Raw genomic sequence first — 18,736 nt, 5'->3', positions numbered from 1 at the left:
GAGGAGTCTGCAGGAGGTGCAGGAGGTGACCAGGAGACCATCAGGGAGGAGTCACATGGTCCTCGGCATGAGACGCTGTGAGAGGAGGAGGAGTCTGCAGGAGGAGGAGGAGTCTGCAGGAGGTGCAGGAGGTGCAGGAGGTGACCAGGAGACCTTCAGGGAGGAGTCTGGAGGAGGTGAACAGGAGACCGTCAGGAGGAGGAGTCACATGGTCCCCTGCATGAGAAGCTGTGAGAGGAGGAGGAGTCTGCAGGAGGTGCAGGAGGTGAAGAGGAGACCCTCAGGGAGGAGGAGTCACATGGTAACTTCTCCTCTGCTGCTCCTCCTCCTCTCAGAGCTCCTTGTGATCCATCAGCTGTAAATCCATTAAACATCTGGACTCTACTGGTGAATTCCCATCAGTGGGAGGAGTCTCTCCCTGAGCAGCCAATCAGCTGTCTTGATTTATTAAACAGAGTCTAACAGCAGGTATCTCCTACATGAGTCTAAAAATCATTATTTATTATTCATCATTCTCTCAGTCGTTTCGGAGACTTTCCTCCTGAACAAGAGTTTATTTTTTATCCTTTTTCCCAAATGAGCTGCAGCACAAACAGCTCCTGGAGAACATTCAGTTTGTGGAGATGTTTATTGTTCTCGCTCCACTGGGATGTTTCTGAGTCCAGCTCATCTTTCATCGCTGGTTTTTAATATTCACACTTGGTCCCGTTTGCCTCCGACACTTTTTCAACGAGCACAATTAAACCAAAAAAAGAAAAAGGAAATCATGCGACAGACCTGCTAATGACTCCAGTTTCCATTAGCACCAGATCAGGGTCATTTCAGTGGATAAGTGTGATGAATGGACACAGAGCATTAGTGATCACCGGTGTAATGAGGGAATGGACGAGCTGGTCCTGGGAGACGATTCACACGAAGGACGAGGACATGGATCAGAAGAACTCATCACTACGTCCTCACCGGGACACTCGGAGACACTCGTTGTTCTCATGAAGCAGCGATGAGAAGAAACCGTCCAGAGGAAGAAGCTGCATCATAACCTGTTCTCATGTGAAATCAAACGTGACAAAAGGAACCAAAAGACGTTAAATCTTGATTATTACATTTCCTGTGCAGTTGTAAATCTGATGTCAGCCACTGACCTTTGTTTGTATCTGTGTTTTCTGATAGTGACTCATATCTGCAATGTCACATTAATGCTGTAAACTATTGGTTGATTAAGTGTAAAGAGATCAGAGGAAATCAACTTTTCATGATTGATTTCTGTTGTTTAGAGAAATGTAAAAACTGCTTCATTGCTCGTGTTGTTCTCTCAGCTGAGGAACAGAAACTGTCTTCGTTTAATCCAAGGTTTTTTTATAAGGTTATAAAAATATATATTAAAACAGACATTTAAAATTAAGGTTATTCAACATTGAATCCTTGTGTTTCCTGATCCTGAGTTAAATCTCTTTAGTCCTCAGCGGATCTGAATGTTTGCAAAGAGCTGAACTTAGAGACGTGAAAGAAATTCAATGCAGTGAAAGATTATTTTATTAACGAGGCAGGAAACAAAAGAAACGTTTGAGGTCACAAACACAAACGTCTCGGTTTCTCTCTCAGTTTCTCTCGACTGACGATCGAGCCGCTCGACGTTTTATAAAAGACACGACGGATGTGACTGATTAAGACTCAATTAACAACCTTCACTCATTATTAAAAGCTGTAGATGAAAAGTATGATGTTGATCTAAGTGTTTGACCAGTTTCTGCTCGTTTGTGACTAACAACAGTCGCATGAGTCACTGGTCGGATTTCATTTGAAACATTTCAGAAGCAACGTGGAGATTTTCACAAGGTTTCGAACACTTGACGGACGTGAAACTGGAAAAACGTCCAGACTCTATTTTATGGATATTTTCCAAAGGTCATGTCTGAAAACAGATTTTAATTTCTGATGTTTTTGATAAAAAATAATAAAAAAAATCTTTGTGTTTGAGGTGAAAATTAATATTTCAGGATTTAGAGATGAGACTGTGAAATTCATTTTCTTTCCTCCGTCAGGAGTCAAACAGCAATTTGTCAAAGCTGCTGCGTCGGCCACATTAATATTCAGAGTCACATTCACTTCAGAGAAGTTTCATTTTAATTTATGCAGCGTCACTTGGGTTAAAAATGAAATTACTGAAAAACAAAAACATGTTTCTTCTTCTTTGTTCAGATTTGTTCTTTTATATCTGAGAGAACATGACGTTCTCCTGCAGATGTTCACACACACACCAGGAGTCACATGGAAACATCTGGAATAAACCTCCTGGACATCTTTTCCTAAAAGATCCTTTTTTAAATAAGCACCTTATTCTTTATCATCTGCATGTAAGGACTTGAACCAGCAACTCTTCCAGGTCTCACAGCATCATGATGTAGAAACACCTGAAGGCTTCAGATGGGATTGTTCTCGTTCTGCAGCAGACACACACGTGTGGTTCATTACAGCAGGTGAATGTGATGTGTGTGTCTGCTGCTGAGAGGGCGATGCAATGCAACAACGCCATAATTAAAATTGAAATTTACAGAACCCTAATAAGGATGTTGGTGTGTGAACGTGTGCTGGAGCCTCCTCACCTCCAGGGACTGAACTTCATTAGTTTCATGAGGCCTCACATCTCCTCTTCCTTCTCTAATCGTTCACTGATCATTTGAATGAAGAACTCCTGGTTTTGTTTCACAATCTGCTGAGTCAGCTTTAGACCTGATGTTTTCTTATTTGCTGTAAAGATAAAAAAATGTACACAGAACATTAAGAACTTTACATTCAGCATCACAACGATAATTAGCTTCATGATTTATGAGCAGCTCTGCATCAACAAAAGAAAAACCAGCACAGCAGCTTTAAACTAATGGTTTTTCATTTATCTTCAACATAAACAAAGCTGCTGCAAGAACCTCTCTCCCAGTCCAGGTCAAAGAAATGTATCATCATATGAAGCTTTGATTGGTCCAGTGTGTGCATGGACTTCATAGAAATACACTCGTTACTGGTTATTAGAGCAATAAGGCAGGTTACACACTGAAGGTGAGAGAGGGAACTGGGACTTGTTCAGAGGGTCAATCACACATAAACACATCTTCCCCTGGGGACCATGAATATGAATCTCCTTCTAGCCCAAAGTCTGTCAACTGGGAGGATAAAGAAATGAAAATACAAATCAAATTACACATTCAGAGACATTGACGACCGGCGGCTTCACGGCCATCAGGCAGAAACAGGTTTTAATTAAAACCAGATCCAGAGCCTGGAGTCAGCGTGACAATCAAAGGAGGTTTATGACCTCGGGTGAAGCTCTGTGACCTGCACATCACATCCAGCTCCTGTTCCTCTTCCTCCTCCTCTTCCTCCTCCTACTCCTCCTCCTCCTCCTCCTCCTCCTCCTCCTCCTCCTCCTCCTCCTCCTCCTCCTCCTCCTCCTCCTCCTCCTCCTCCTCCTCCTCCTCCTCCTCCTCCTCCTCACACCTGAACACGCAGCAGTTTTCCTCCTGACAGAAGGAGCCATTATCCTGTCATGTCAGATGAATCATTCATTCAGATGCATTTCCTTTCATTTCACACCGGACCCGTTCCCCATGATGGTCCTCGGCTCGTTCCCCCTCTGACAGGTGATGTGTTCCCTCCACCAGACTGGGGGGGGGGGGGGGCGGCTGAGTGGGAACAAGTTGGATATAAAGACTTTCTCAGGTCCAGTGATTTGATATGAAAGGTTCCGTGCTGGAGATGCTGTGGATGCTGCCTCAGCTGCATAAGAACAACGCTGCATAATTTCTTGGTGTGTACATAAGGAGCAGAATGTGACATGATTAGGGTTGCAAAATTCCGGGAATATTCAAAGTTGGAAACTTTCCATGGGAATTAACGGGAATTAACGCGAATTAACGGGAATATACGGGAATTAACGGGAATAAAGTGGAAATGTTGTGGGTAATTTATACTAACTGTATTTACCTTGTTATATACAGACATAAATATAAACATTTTGTTGTGTCATAGTCTGATTTGAGTCCTGAGGAAACTTTGGGCACTTGACTATATGCTTCTGCATCGTTGTGTCATTCTTAACATAGGTCTTTGCACAGTATTTGCAAATGTACACAGCCTTTCCTTCTACATTGGATGAGGTGAAATGTCTCCACACATGAGAGAGTGCACGTGGCATTGTTCTGTAGAATAAGATGAGAAAAAAGTTTGTAAAAAAACACTGATGCACTGCTAGAGATATAAATAGTTAGCCAAACAATTGGAATCGTCTGTAAACATATTTTACAATTGATGGATAAATGAATGGAAATAGTCTAGATGAACAGATGAACAATCCTCAATCAGCATGCTAATATATTTCCCCAGTAATATCATGGAAACTTACCTGACTAGTCCTTCACTCTACAGCAGGCCTCAGTAGCCCTGCTGTAGAGTGAAGCATGCTGGGAGTTATCTGTGCATGTGATGGAAGAATGACCAGTGGAGGGTTGGAACTCAACGTTCCATACATCTTTAAAATAGAGTTTTGAATGATGTTTTTATTGCTCAGCATTTAATTTGCATGGTTTGTTTTTTTCAAAATTCCCAAAATTCCCGAGCTAAACTTCCCATGGAAAGTTTCCGGAAATTTACCGGAAACTTTCCGCCCCTTTGCAACCCTAGACATGATAGTGGAAGTGGTGGCTGCTGCACAGAGAGATGGATCCTGATGGAGAGGCGTGGCTCGCTGCCTCGTGCACTCGTCTGTGTTCAGGTGACATCACACGTCAGGTGGTCTGTATCGAGAGGAGTTAAACACCAGGTGACCTCTGACCTCTGCAGCCTGAGTCCTGCTGGGTTTCATCCATCAGCTCAATCACTGCTCAAATCAACTGTCCATCGCTGCAGCTCCTCTCTTCAGCCTCTGTCTCACACACTGGGTTTCAGCTCCTGTCTCTTTAAGAGCCCCCTGCTGTGATTGGTCAGCTGCCTCTGGCTCATTAATCTCAGTGTAATCTAACACATCTTTCCAGGCAGGCGACTCGAGGCAGGCGACTCCTGGAGGGTCGAGGCAGGTGACTCGAGGCAGGCGACTCCTGGAGGGTCAAGGCAGGCGACTCGAGGCAGGCGACTCGAGGCAGGCGACTCGAGGCAGGCGACTCCTGGAGGGTCAAGGCAGGCGACTCGAGGCAGGCGACTCGAGGCAGGCGACTCGAGGCAGGCGACTCGAGGCAGGTTACTCCTGAAGGGTCGAGGCAGGCGACTCGAGGCAGGCGACTCGAGGCAGGCGACTCGAGGCAGGCGACGTGACTCCTGCAGGGTCGAGGCAGGCGACTCGAGGCAGGCGACTCGAGGCAGGCGACGTGACTCCTGCAGGGTCGAGGCAGGCGACTCGAGGCAGGCGACTTGAGGCAGGTGACTCCTGCAGGGTCGAGGCAGGCGACTCGAGGCAGGCGACGTGACTCCTGCAGGGTCGAGGCAGGCGACTCGAGGCAGGCGACTCGAGGCAGGTGACTCGAGGCAGGTTACTCCTGGAGGGTCGAGGCAGGCGACTCGAGGCAGGCGACTCGAGGCAGGCGACTTGAGGCAGGTGACTCGAGGTAGGTGACTCCTGCAGGGCCGAGGCAGGCGACTCCTTCTGAGCCGAGGCAGGTTACTCATGGAGGGTCGAGGCAGGCGACTCGAGGCAGGCGACTCGAGGCAGGTGACTCCTGCAGGGCCGAGGCAGGTGACTCCTGGAGGGTCGAGGCAGGCGACTCGAGGCAGGCGACTTGAGGCAGGCGACTCGAGGCAGGTGACTCCTGCAGCACGAGACACAGGTGAAGCTGAGTCAGACAAGCAGAAAACAGGCTGCTGCTCCTTCACATCTCCTCTTGACCTTCAGACGTCTTCCATCGGGGTCGAGGAGCAGAGCTGAGGAGAGGAGATCATTTCCCCTGGAGGTGTCCTCTCCTGCTGAGACAGCAGAGGACAGGAGGACAAACCTGCTTCACTCTGAAAGTCACAAACTCTGACATTTTCTTGTCCGTCCTCTCCTGTAACTTCCTGTCTCTCCACCTCAGACCATCACTATCTCATGAAACCGCCTCTCTGCCCTCCAGTCTGTTTTTTTTAATTGAATTATCAAATTTAATAATGTTAAAAAATTCAAAAATGCATGCCGGAAAATCCCCCCCGAGCAGTTTCCTTTGTTAAGTGGAATTTGAATAAATCCTATTATGAGATAACTGAGGAGCCTTGTAGCTTTAGTCACACACACACACACACACACACACACACACACACACACACACACACACACACACACACACACACAGTTAGTAACACACAGCTGCAGCCACTGACTCACAATCGCAGACAACTTCATATCCTCGTCCATGTTTATTAACAGTCTACAGAACTCTCCTAGCTGCAGTGAGGATCCCAGGTAGTTCAGTAGTTGTCGAGCAGATGATTTTAGGCCGTACAACAACAGTTTGTCGTACAACAACAGTTTCAGACTTGTGTGTAACTGCGGCGTCTGAGAGCGGCGGCGACTCGGGTCGGACGCCGCTCGGCTGCACGGGTTCAGGAAGTAAAGCTTGTGCGTTTAAAGAGCCTCTGCAGCTCGTGGTCGGGCTGGGAGGCGCCGGCTGGGAAACGGTCACGTTGGTATGAAAAGATGAAAACCTTTTATCAAGTCCATTCTGATTGTGATGTGCAGAGATGGAGATGAAAGCCACGACAGTATATCCCCTTGGCAACGGGTGGACAGGCGAGCTACGTGTTGCATGACAATGATGCTTTGTGAATTCAAGGAGAGGAATCGCTGCTTAGCTCCAACATTTAGTTTCCTCTCCGCTCGCCAGCAGGAGGTCGGCTCACATCAAACAACTCATGTTGTGTCACAGAGAAAATGTCAGATTTGATTTCAGAGTTTTCTCTTTCATCACTTGTTTGGATTATTCTCGCTGATTCTGCAGCAGAGAAACGTCCACGTTAATAATATAAATATATATAAAACATACTTTCTCCTTTATTTATCAGCTGCAGGGTGAACGACCCCAAACCAGTCATCCCTTTTACCAAGTCAGGATTTAAAAGAAGATTGATCGATTCTCGTGCTGCATTAGAAGCCATCAGCAAATATAAACACATAGTGAATATCATAATAAACAAAGAATAGTTTATAATATTAATCAAGGGGCCTAACGCCTCCTCGGGGGGGCACGTGAGCTCCTGATTAAACTCATTAACTCCTCTAGTTAAATGGGTGTGGAGCAACACTCAGAATCAGCTGAAACAACAGGAAACTGAATTAAAGCTGCAGCGGAGGTTTCCTCTTTCAGACTCGTGTCCCAATCTAACACAATAAACTATATTGCTCAATTAATTTAATGTCTTTGAATTTAATTATTTTATCCGTGTCGCCGACAAATATTTTATATTATATTATAAGTTAATAAACTCCATTATTATATTATATATTATAATTTGCAAACGATCATGATCCCCAGAGGATGAATAATAATGAATCATCCACTCAACATTTTAATTCACTCATGTTACCCTCAGGATGAATCCTGATAATAATGAGAAGTATTTAAATAAAAAAGATTTTAGTATAAAGTGTTTCAGTATAAAGTATTTCAATGTAATGTATTAAAACATAAAGTATTGAAATATAAAGAGCCCATTCCAGGGTAAAGAACACAACACTTTGTACTGTTAGATGAAAAACACTATTTCCACTATTACACTAAGAGGATGAGATGGACTCACAACCTGAAATATAGAGATTGTGTTAAAGGATGAGGAGAAGCTGAGGAGGAGCTGAGGAGGAGCTGAGGAGGAGCTGAGGAGGAACTGAGGAGAAGCTGTGGAGGAACTGAGGAGGAGCTGAGGAGAAGCTGTGGAGGAACTGAGGAGGAGCTGAGGAGGAGCTGAGGAGAAGCTGAGGAGAAGCTGAGGAGAAGCTGAGGAGAAGCTGAGGAGAAGCTGAGGAGGAACTGAGGAGAAGCTGAGGAGGAGCTGAGGAGAAGCTGAGGAGAAGCTGAGGAGGAGCTGAGGAGGAACTGAGGAGGAGCTGAGGAGGAACTGAGGAGAAGCTGAGGAGGAACTGAGGAGAAGCTGAGGAGGAACTGAGGAGAAGCTGAGGAGAAGCTGAGGAGGAGTTGAGGAGAAGCTGAGGAGGAGCTGAGGAGGAGCTGAGGAGGAACTGAGGAGAAGCTGAGGAGGAACTGAGAGGAAGCTGAGGAGGAGCTGAGGAGGAGCTGAGGAGAAGCTGAGGAGAAGCTGAGGAGGAGCTGAGGAGGAGTTGACCTGAAGTATCCCACCTTCTGTTCCCTAACCCTTACCCAATTTCCTGGAGCACACACACACACACACACACAGACACACACACACACACACACACACACACACACACACACACACACACACACACACACACACACACACACACACACACACACAGAAACGTAAACTTCATCAGTGCAGAGCGAGGTTTGCTGAGGAGACTCGACAGAGATGCAATTTATATGAATCAATGAACAACAGACACACAACTTAAAGTGAACGATGAGGATCTCACACACACACACACACACACACACACAGACACACACACACACACACACACACACACAGACACACACACACACACACACACACACACAGACGACTGGACGCTCTTCATTAATAGCAAAGCTCTCCGGTGTTATTTGGAGGAAACTGCTCGGTACAGTAAATCCCTCCAGAGCAACGCAACACACACACACACACACACACACACACACACACACACACACACACACAGGAAACGTAATGAGCTGCCAAACCTGCAACGACCAAAAACAGGCCAATTAAATAGTGATTTGAAGACGAGTGTGAGAGACGAGTCTGGGACCAGCATGGGTTATCACTCGGTTATTAGCTCAACCTCTGTTTCCTCCTTGGACCATTTCAGGATGAAATCAGTTTGATTAGAACTGATCCATCAGAGTCAGATCGAACAGATCAGGAGGAGCTGAACACGGGTTCTTGTGATAAGAAGCTGTTGTGGTTTCCACTTCCTCCCTCGATCAGGACATGAAGACAAAATGTCTTGGACACGAACGCTGATTTGCTGAAGTGATCGTGGAAAGGAGGGAGTGTAGATGCCCCGCCCATTCACATGCTCTCTGCCAATCATGAGTCAGTCTCATCTGTCAATCATTGACGTCTGAGCCTGTTTTTACATCATCAACCTTTAAAAACCAAACTCATCAGAAACACTTGAACCAAAAAACGACCTTAAAATGACAGAAACCATCCATGTCCCATTTGATAACATGGAGGAGATTTGACCTTTACTGCAGCCGGCCACCAGGGGGCGATCCAGATGATTCACCTTATTTACAGTCTGTGGTAGAACCGTGATAAATGGAGGGTTTCATGAGTCACCATGTGGAAGCTGGTTTGTTTCCACTCTGACGTGTTTTCTTTCTTCTTCTCTTCTTCTCTTCTTCTCTTCTTCTCTTCGGGCCTCGACCCGACGTCCGCGGCCTTTGATCATCAAACAGCAGCAGATGAAAGGAACTGGATCCAGACTGAGCTCCTGCAGGATCTTGACATTTAGCGTCCACTATCTCCAGAGAGCTGCTCTCACTCCTGAGTGGACAGATAAGTCGGGCGGGGACACGTGGAACCAGCCGTGACAGATCTGAACCTCCAGAGGAAAGAGCTCTGTGTGAAACTGCTTCTTCAAATGAATTCAGGATTGTTAAAAGCCAATATGCAATTGATTTCCGCCTCCTGCTCGTCAGACGCCGGCGTGGATCTGCAGCTCAGACTCATCTGACACTTCCTGTTCTGCTGCCAATCCTCAGCAAATGTTTTCTCATCACACGAGCAGCAGCGAGTAAACAGGAACATCACAGCGAGCCGGCGCCGCTCCATCAGACGCTGAGATCACAGCGTCGGCTTCAGGACGTTTACACTGCGACGACGTTCAAGAGCATTTTAATGAAGAAGAGGAAAGTGATTCATGTGACGGATTCCATCTTATATCAACACAGGTTCTCACGATTCTCTGGGTTTCCAGTGTGAAGGATTTAAAAAGGATTTAAAACTTCACATTCATCGTCATGAATCTTAGTGTTTGATCCTCATCTGCGTCTCTGATCCGGTTTCTTCACCTCAGAATTAAAACGTATTTTAAATAGTTTAAAACTGTTGCTCATGTTTTTAACGTCTCGATTCCTGCAACGTTTTTTAAGCTTTAACTAGACAGAAGAGCTAAAGGTTAATAAACCAAAGATTATTCAAACTTTCTCATCGTCTCCAACTGCAGCAAATCAAACACCAGAATCATTCATATCACACTGATGATAATGATTCCTGTAGATGAGATGAAAGTGGTGCAGGGACCTGACCCTCTGTGTCAGAACCAATCATGTGATTCTCATCTGAAACACGATCAGAGTTTCTCTGCTGCAGCTCGGAGCTTCAACTCTTCGTGTTCTGCAAAACAGTTTAGATCAGATCCGTGTGTCGGATCAGAAACGGGTCCAGAGGCAGCGTCTTAGGACCAATGATCAGACGTCTTTTTATCAAGGCTCCTTCCAACGCTGATGATAGATGTGACCAAACCCATCGAGCTACGAGCTACTAGCTAGCATCGAGTGCAGCCACTCAAAGCACAGATATAAACACTAGATGACTCGGCCGCGTTGCCGGCCAACGGAGACGAACGTCACCACATGGCGGCCATCTTGTTGCGGGAGGCTCTCTCACCCATAACATTGTGTTGGTAAATAACCATAACTTGCTCAATTTTCAACCGATTTTGATACGGTCTGGTTTGTTATAAACGTCAGAGATTTAGATATGACACTGTGTACTTATGAATAATTATGTTATTTTCTAAAAAATATTAATAATTTATGCAGTGTCATAACTACATCTCTGACGTTTATAACAAACCAGACCGTTTCAAAATCGCTTGAAAATTGAGCAAGTTATTTACAACTACCAACACAATGTTATGGGTGAGAGAGCCTCCCGCAACAAGATGGCCGCCATGTGGTGACGTCCGGCTCCGTCGAGCGAGATATCTAGTCTTTATATATATCTATGGCTCAAAGTAGCTAACGATGCAACAGCCCCAAAAGTGAAGCCTAATCATCTGGATGGCCCCCTAGTGGCTGGATGCAGTATAGGTCATGAACCCACTAACCTGGAGAGTTCAGTCCTTCCCAGGATGCACTGGGAGACCAGTGAGTTCACATCGTGTCCACAGCTCAGCGCTGGGAGAGAAAACACTCGAATAGGATCGATAACGAGGACGCTCGCTATGAAAGAGACAGGAAGTCAATAAGTCGACAGAGCGAGAATTCTCTCATCACTTTCAAACCAAAAACATATTAAAATGTGTCTGAGTTCATGTGTAGCAGCAGGTTTTATTTTATGTTATTTGGTTCATTTTCTGACAGCAGCTGAGGTTCAGTTCTCCAGACGATTCATCTGACGGGAAATCAAATAGAATATGAAGCTGAGACAAACCTAATGGAAAAATTAAACTCATATGATTCCTCCTCAGTTTTGGGAATAATTTTACTTTTTATTTGGACTCAAGATATTTTAGTCTAGGAAAATGTGTTTCACTAATGGGAGAAAATATAGTTTATAATTAAACCTCTGTAATATTTCAACGGGTTCTTCTGTGAATGATCCAAATCTCAGAGTCTAGAGAAGAAGACAAAACAACCCTGAGGAGACGAGACGGAGCTGAAGTCAAAGATCTGGATCCAGAGGAACTGAAGATGGAAGAAAAGCTGGAACATCAGTCAGGAAGGATTTAAACAAACTGGATCCTTCAGCAGGAGAGAAACAGATTCACTGGTCGTCTCTGAAGTGGTTTTATACAAAAGAACATTTGTTTAAAGTGATGATTTATGTTTTCAAATTCTCTTGGTCTGGAGTTTGGCTGTCAGACGGCAGACGCTGAGGATTCAACCAGGAAGCGACCGCTCACACACTCAGAAACATCTGTACAGATCCTCCAGGAGCCGTGAGGTCATGAGGAGGTGAAGAGGAGTGGATGGAACTCACAGCAGGAGGGAGGCGGAGCTTCAGGAGATTCATGAGCTTTGTGTTTGCTTTGCCTCATCCGGTAAAACAGATAAACATCATCATCACATTAACTATTCAAGTGGAAATATTAGCATAAAGATTAGTGACAGTGTTGCTGAAGCCAATCAGCTTTGAGAATGAAACTCAGGTCCTGGCTCCGCCCCCGAGCCAACAGGTCATCAAACCTCAGACTCAGCTCCTACAGGAGACAGGACAGTTCCCTGAGCAGTGTGCGCCCCCTGGTGGTCTTCCCACACATGGTCGGGCTAACCTCTAACCAAAACTCACTCAAGTAATGTTACGTGAAAATGTGCTTCACGTTTAGCGTGAACGCAGCTTTATTGAACGTTGGTGAAGGATTTGAAAAGATTCTCTCAGAGGAATCTTAAGATGACATCACTTCATGAGGTCACAGTGACCTCTGACCTTTGACAGAGATATCTCCAGACTCCAGTTGTCAGTTTCAATGATTTTCCTGCTCTTTGAGAACAGAGACAGGTGAAGGACAGGTGAAGGACAGGTGAAGGAGAGGTAAAGGACAGGTGAGAGACAGGTGAGAGACAGGTGAGGGACAGGTGAGGGACAGGTGAAGGACAGGTGAAGGACAGGTGAAGGACAGGTGAGGGACAGGTGAAGGACAGGTGAGGGACAGGTGAAGGACAGGTGAAGGACAGGTGAAGGACAGGTGAGGGACAGGTGAAGAACAGGTGAAGGACAGGTGAGGGACAGGTGAGGGACAAGTGAGGGACAGGTGAAGGACAGGTGAAGGACAGGTGAGGGACAGGTGAGAGACAGGTGAGGGACAGGTGAAGGACAGGTGAAGGACAGGTGAAGGACAGGTGAGGGACAGGTGAAGGACAGGTGAGAGACAGGTGAGGGACAGGTGAAGGACAGGTGAAGGACAGGTGAAGGAGAGGTGAAGGACAGGTGAGAGACAGGTGAGGGACAGGTGAGGGACAGGTGAGGGACAGGTGAAGGACAGGTGAAGGACAGGTGAAGGACAGGTGAAGGACAGGTGAGGGACAGGTGAAGGACAGGTGAAGGACAGGTGAGGGACAGGTGAGGGACAGGTGAAGGACAGGTGAAGGAGAGGTGAAGGACAGGTGAGAGACAGGTGAGGGACAGGTGAGGGACAGGTGAGGGACAGGTGAAGGACAGGTGAAGGACAGGTAAAGGACAGTCTTAAAGTCTCTGTCTGTGTCTAATCCGTAGAACGTGGTTTCAGGTGCTGGTTCTCCTGACTCCACCTCCCGTGCTTCAGCGTACGTCACATGACTTGGGTTCCGTTGGGTTCTTCAGCTGCTGAACAAGCCTCGAGTGGAAGAGGTTTGTTGATTGATGGATGAAAGTGAAATGACAAGAAGAAGAAGAAGAGGAGATGAGAGCATGTGATGAAGTGTGTGGGCGAGTTAAAGCTCTGAGGAACATCCCACTGCCAAACAAACAAAAACACACAAACTAACAGAATGAACACACAGACGCTGAGGACAGGTGTGTGTGTGTGTGTGTGTGTTTGTGTGTGTGTGTGGGCGGATGTGTGTGTTCTGCTCCCCCACACTTCAGCGCTGCCTCATCAAACATCTTCATGTCGTGATATCTGCTCAAACATCACGATAACGTAGAGAATCTGTTTCCTCCACAGCTTCACCAACCAGCGCACTGTGACCTTTGACCTCTGAAGTGAGTTTCAAGTGACGTCTGGTCAAAATCTGAAGCAAGAGCCTCGAGTCAAACTAGACACATCAGGCTCAAGAGGACGAGAACATGTGAGGCCACTGTGACCTTGACCTTTGACCTTTGTCCACCATAATCTAATCAGTTCCTCCGTGAGTTCAACTGAATGTTTGTAACAAATTTGAACAAATTCCCTTGAAGCAGTCTTGAGATATATTGTTCACAAGAATGGGACGTATGGACAAAAACTTGCTGCCTCTATCCACTAGGTGTCACTGGTGCAGAGTTAAAATTATACTGTTATTTTGTCGTATAAACACAAACTAGCTGAGGACGTGACCACTGGTCTCTAGTGTTATAGTCTTTGTACGTTAGCATCGACTTCCTGGTTCGTCCTCCGCAGAGAATCCCGATGAACAGAATCCAGTCGCAGATTAAACGTTGTTCTGAGACGTAATGGAAGCTGTGTACGATCAGAAAACAGATTTCTACTCATGACTATTCCTTTATGCCATGAGGGGTTTTATCACCCGAGCCTCGTGTTTCCCTCACGTCCGCGAGCTGCGTGCAGACGAGGTCCGGACACGTGGATCTGATGAACAGCTTCTCCCCCGAGAACCGCTGGCGTCCGGGAGGCAGAAGGATTTAAGACGCCGTCCCAGTAAATCCCCGACAGGAGATCGATTCCTGCTCATTTAACACATTCCTGCTGAATCCTCCTGCTTTTGTTTGCACGTTTCCAAACGTCCCCTTTTTGTTCTTTTTGAGCTGCAGAGCTCGAACCTCCCGGTGAAGCTGGAGCTGAGTTAGTTCTGTCATAAAAAACTTTCAGAGTCGAGCAGGTGACAGAAAGCGACTGGATGAAATGTGTTTGTCTCGGCTGCGTTCGAGGCCAAAGCACCGGAGAACCAGAAGTGTGTGATTCTATCGAGAGGAGACAGAGAACGAGCTGTGAGGGACGAGGAACCTTCATCTCCACGAGGAACCTTCATCTCCACGAGGAACCTTCATCTCCACGAGGAACCTTCATCTCCACGAGGAACCTTCATCTCCACGAGGAACCTTCATCTACACGAGGAACCTTCATCTCCACGAGGAACCTTCATCTACACGAGGAACCTTCATCTCCACGAGGAACCTTCATCTCCACGAGGAACCTTCATCTCCACGAGGAACCTTCATCTCCACGAAGAACCTTCATCTCCACGAGGAACCTTCATCTCCACGAGGAACCTGCTCCACATTCCATCATCACCGACTCGTCTTCTCTTCCGGACGACGATGATTAAAACCTGCAGCATCTTGTTTCAGGATGAATGAGGAGCGGCACCTCGCTGCTTTCACACATATTCCAATTGTTTATTTGGCTTCTGCTGCGTCACACGTTTCCAGCCGGCTCTGCGTTGCCATGGGTTACGGCCAAGCATCGAACCATGGAGACGCTAATCAGGGGGCCACAGCGACCCCGTCCATTTCAAAGGGAGCCAACAATATTAATTTCTGACAAAAGGACAGAATGACATTGGCTCAGGGTTTGTGAATAGCGGCTGAGTGCAGGCTGGATGCTAATGAGCCAAATGTGCCGACGTGACACAATGAAGAAGATGAGGACGGAGCAGAGCTGTCGGCATGTTGAGAGGAAGAGGATTAATCATCTTGCTTTTGTTATAAAGTGACATGAAGAGCAGAATGTTCTGGTGTCAGACAGAAGATACAGGAGCTGAACTACATCAGGATTCACCTCAGAAACCTGCAAACCTCCAATCAGGTCTTAAGCTGAAGGTTCTTTGACCTGAGGAATTTAAAAGGATCATTTCTACAGTTATTCTCTAGTAATACCAGTTCTGTCAGGAGGTCACATTTTCATCTGCAGTGAGAATATTGAGAAAGTTTCTATCTCACTTTCATAAAGAAAGAGAGAAAATATTCTTGGATCTGCATCGAAATATGATGAGTTCTTTTATGTTCTCTACGGCATCTTCCCACCAAGTTCCATGGAAATCCATCAGGAGGTTTGAGTGTCATCGTGTTCACAATCAAACAAGAACTGGGCTGAAAACATCAAATCCTAAATATCTGGTCTGACTCCAGAACAACATCAGGCCCAACATGAAACATTCCCACGGGAAGCAGAAACATTCACACAGGAAGCAGAAACATTCCCACAGGAAGCAGAAACATTCACACAGGAAGCAGAAACATTCACACAGGAAGCAGAAACATTCCCACGGGAAGCAGAAACATTCACACGGGAAGCAGAAACATTCACACGGGAAACAGACACATTCACACAGGAAGCAGAAACATTCACAGGAAGCAGAAACATTCACACGGGAAACAGAAACATTCACACAGGAAGCAGAAACATTCACACAGGAAGCAGAAACATTCACACGGGAAGCAGAAACATTCACACGGGAAGCAGAAATATTCACACAGGAAGCAGAAACATTCACAGGAAGCAGAAACATTCACACGGGAAACAGAAACATTCACACAGGAAGCAGAAACATTCACAGGAAGCAGAAACATTCACACGGGAAACAGAAACATTCACACAGGAAGCAGAAACATTCACAGGAAGCAGAAATATTCACACAGGAAGCAGAAACATTCACAGGAAGCAGAAACATTCACACGGGAAACAGAAACATTCACACAGGAAGCAGAAACATTCACACAGGAAGCAGAAACATTCACACAGGAAGCAGAAACATTCCCACAGGAAGCAGAAACATTCACACGGGAAACAGACACATTCACACAGGAAGCAGAAACATTCACAGAGGAAGCAGAAACATTCACAGAGGAAGCAGAAACATTCACACAGGAAGCAGAAACATTCACACGGGAAGCAGACACATTCACACGGGAAGCAGAAACATTCACACAGGAAGCAGAAACATTCCCACAGGAAGCAGAAACATTCACAGAGGAAGCAGAAACATTCACAGAGGAAGCAGAAACATTCACACAGGAAGCAGAAACATTCACACAGGAAGCAGACACATTCACACGGGAAGCAGAAACATTCACACAGGAAGCAGAAACATTCCCACAGGAAGCAGAAACATTCACACGGGAAGCAGAAACATTCACACGGGAAGCAGAAACATTCACACAGGAAGCAGAAACATTCCCACAGGAAGCAGAAACATTCACACGGGAAGCAGAAACATTCACACAGGAAGCAGACACATTCACACGGGAAGCAGAAACATTCACACAGGAAGCAGAAACATTCCCACAGGAAGCAGAAACATTCACACGGGAAGCAGAAACATTCACACGGGAAGCAGAAACATTCACACGGGAAGCAGAAACATTCACACGGGAAGCAGAAACATTCACACAGGAAGCAGAAACATTCACACGGGAAGCAGAAAAATTCACACAGGAAACAGAAACATTCAGCGCTCACGTCCTCCTTGTGCTTTTACAGCTGCTTAATTACAATAAGAACAATTTATCAATTAAATATCAGCTGAAATGAACCTTTCACAGACGTATTGAAAACTTTTACTTTAAAGAATAAACCTTGTAAAAAAGATTGAATTTAGTTTTTATGTAACTTCATTCAAGTTTTATATATTTGGCTGTTTTTCTGTTTACCTTTTATTGATAGTTATATGTAAACAGTGAAATATCAAACCTCGATCACGTTTCATTTTGAATCAGTTTTTTAAACTCAATCATTCGGGCACAAGTCGTTAACGTTGTCACATGAAATCCATCTCGCCTGTGAAACCTTCTATCTTCACCAACATCTACTGGTTTCCTGTCTCAGTGTTTTACGGCGTCTGAGCCTCGGACTCGAGCAGAGAATCTGAAGAACGAGAACATGTGATCAAACTATCGTCACCTCCTGATGCCAGAGACCTTTTTATTGATCATTTTTTTCAGGTTTCACAACAGCAGCAGTGCATTCTTGTGCTTGCAGGTGGGCGGGGCTTCCTCCTCCAGAGCAGAGCGTTACAGTGCGTTGCGTGTGTGTGCAGAAGCATTGTACAGCAGAACCAACCTGGATGAGATGCAACTGGATTTACAGAGTGTCACACTGAGCTGATCGATCTGTACAGAGCGGGGGGGGGGGGGTTGTCCATCACCCGACACGGCTGCAGGGATATAAATAAAGACGTGATATGTGGGAGCCTGATGTCTGGCGGCCATCTTCTTCACACACTGCAGCAGAGTTGTTCTTTCTTTAATTCAGCAAAGAAATGTTTTCATTATTTTTACATTTCACATTATTGAAGTCACGTTCAGTTTGTAATGCTGAGAGTCACATGGCACCGCTCTGTCTGGAGGTCACCAGTTTACACACAACCCCTTTCTCTGATTGGTCGTCTCTCCAGGGAATATTAAAGAGCAAGTGGGGGGGCGGCTCTAGAACTAGAGTTCCTCGTTCCATCCTCGGCTCCTCGGACTCTTTAGGTGAATTCAGGCAAAACGTCCCCGTTAAAGAAAAGAACCAAAAATAAATCATCAGCTCGTCACTGAACACTGATGATAAATGCTCTGTATCTTTATATAGAGCTTTCCCAGTGCTATTGACCTCTCTTCACCCGCATTCACCCATTCACACCCAGTTCACACCAGATCACACCAGTTCACATCCGTTCACACCCATTCACACCAGATCACACCAGTTCACATCCGTTCACACCCATTCACACCAGATCACACCAGTTCACACCCATTCACACCAGTGCACACCCATTCACACCAGTGCACACCCATTCACACCCGTTCACAACAGTTCACACCCATTCACACCAGTTTACACCCATTCCCACCCAGTTCACACCAGATCACACCAGTTCACACCCGTTCACAACAGTTCACACCCATTCACACCAGTTCACACCCATTCACATCAGTTGACACCCATTTACACCCGTTCACAGCAGTTTACACCCGTTCACAGCAGTTTACACCCGTTCACACCCGTTCACACCATTTCACACCCATTCACACC

Source organism: Limanda limanda, chromosome 18 (assembly GCF_963576545.1).
Source record: "Limanda limanda chromosome 18, fLimLim1.1, whole genome shotgun sequence".
Lineage (NCBI taxonomy): Eukaryota > Metazoa > Chordata > Actinopteri > Pleuronectiformes > Pleuronectidae > Limanda > Limanda limanda.
This window is presented reverse-complemented; position numbering follows the sequence as displayed.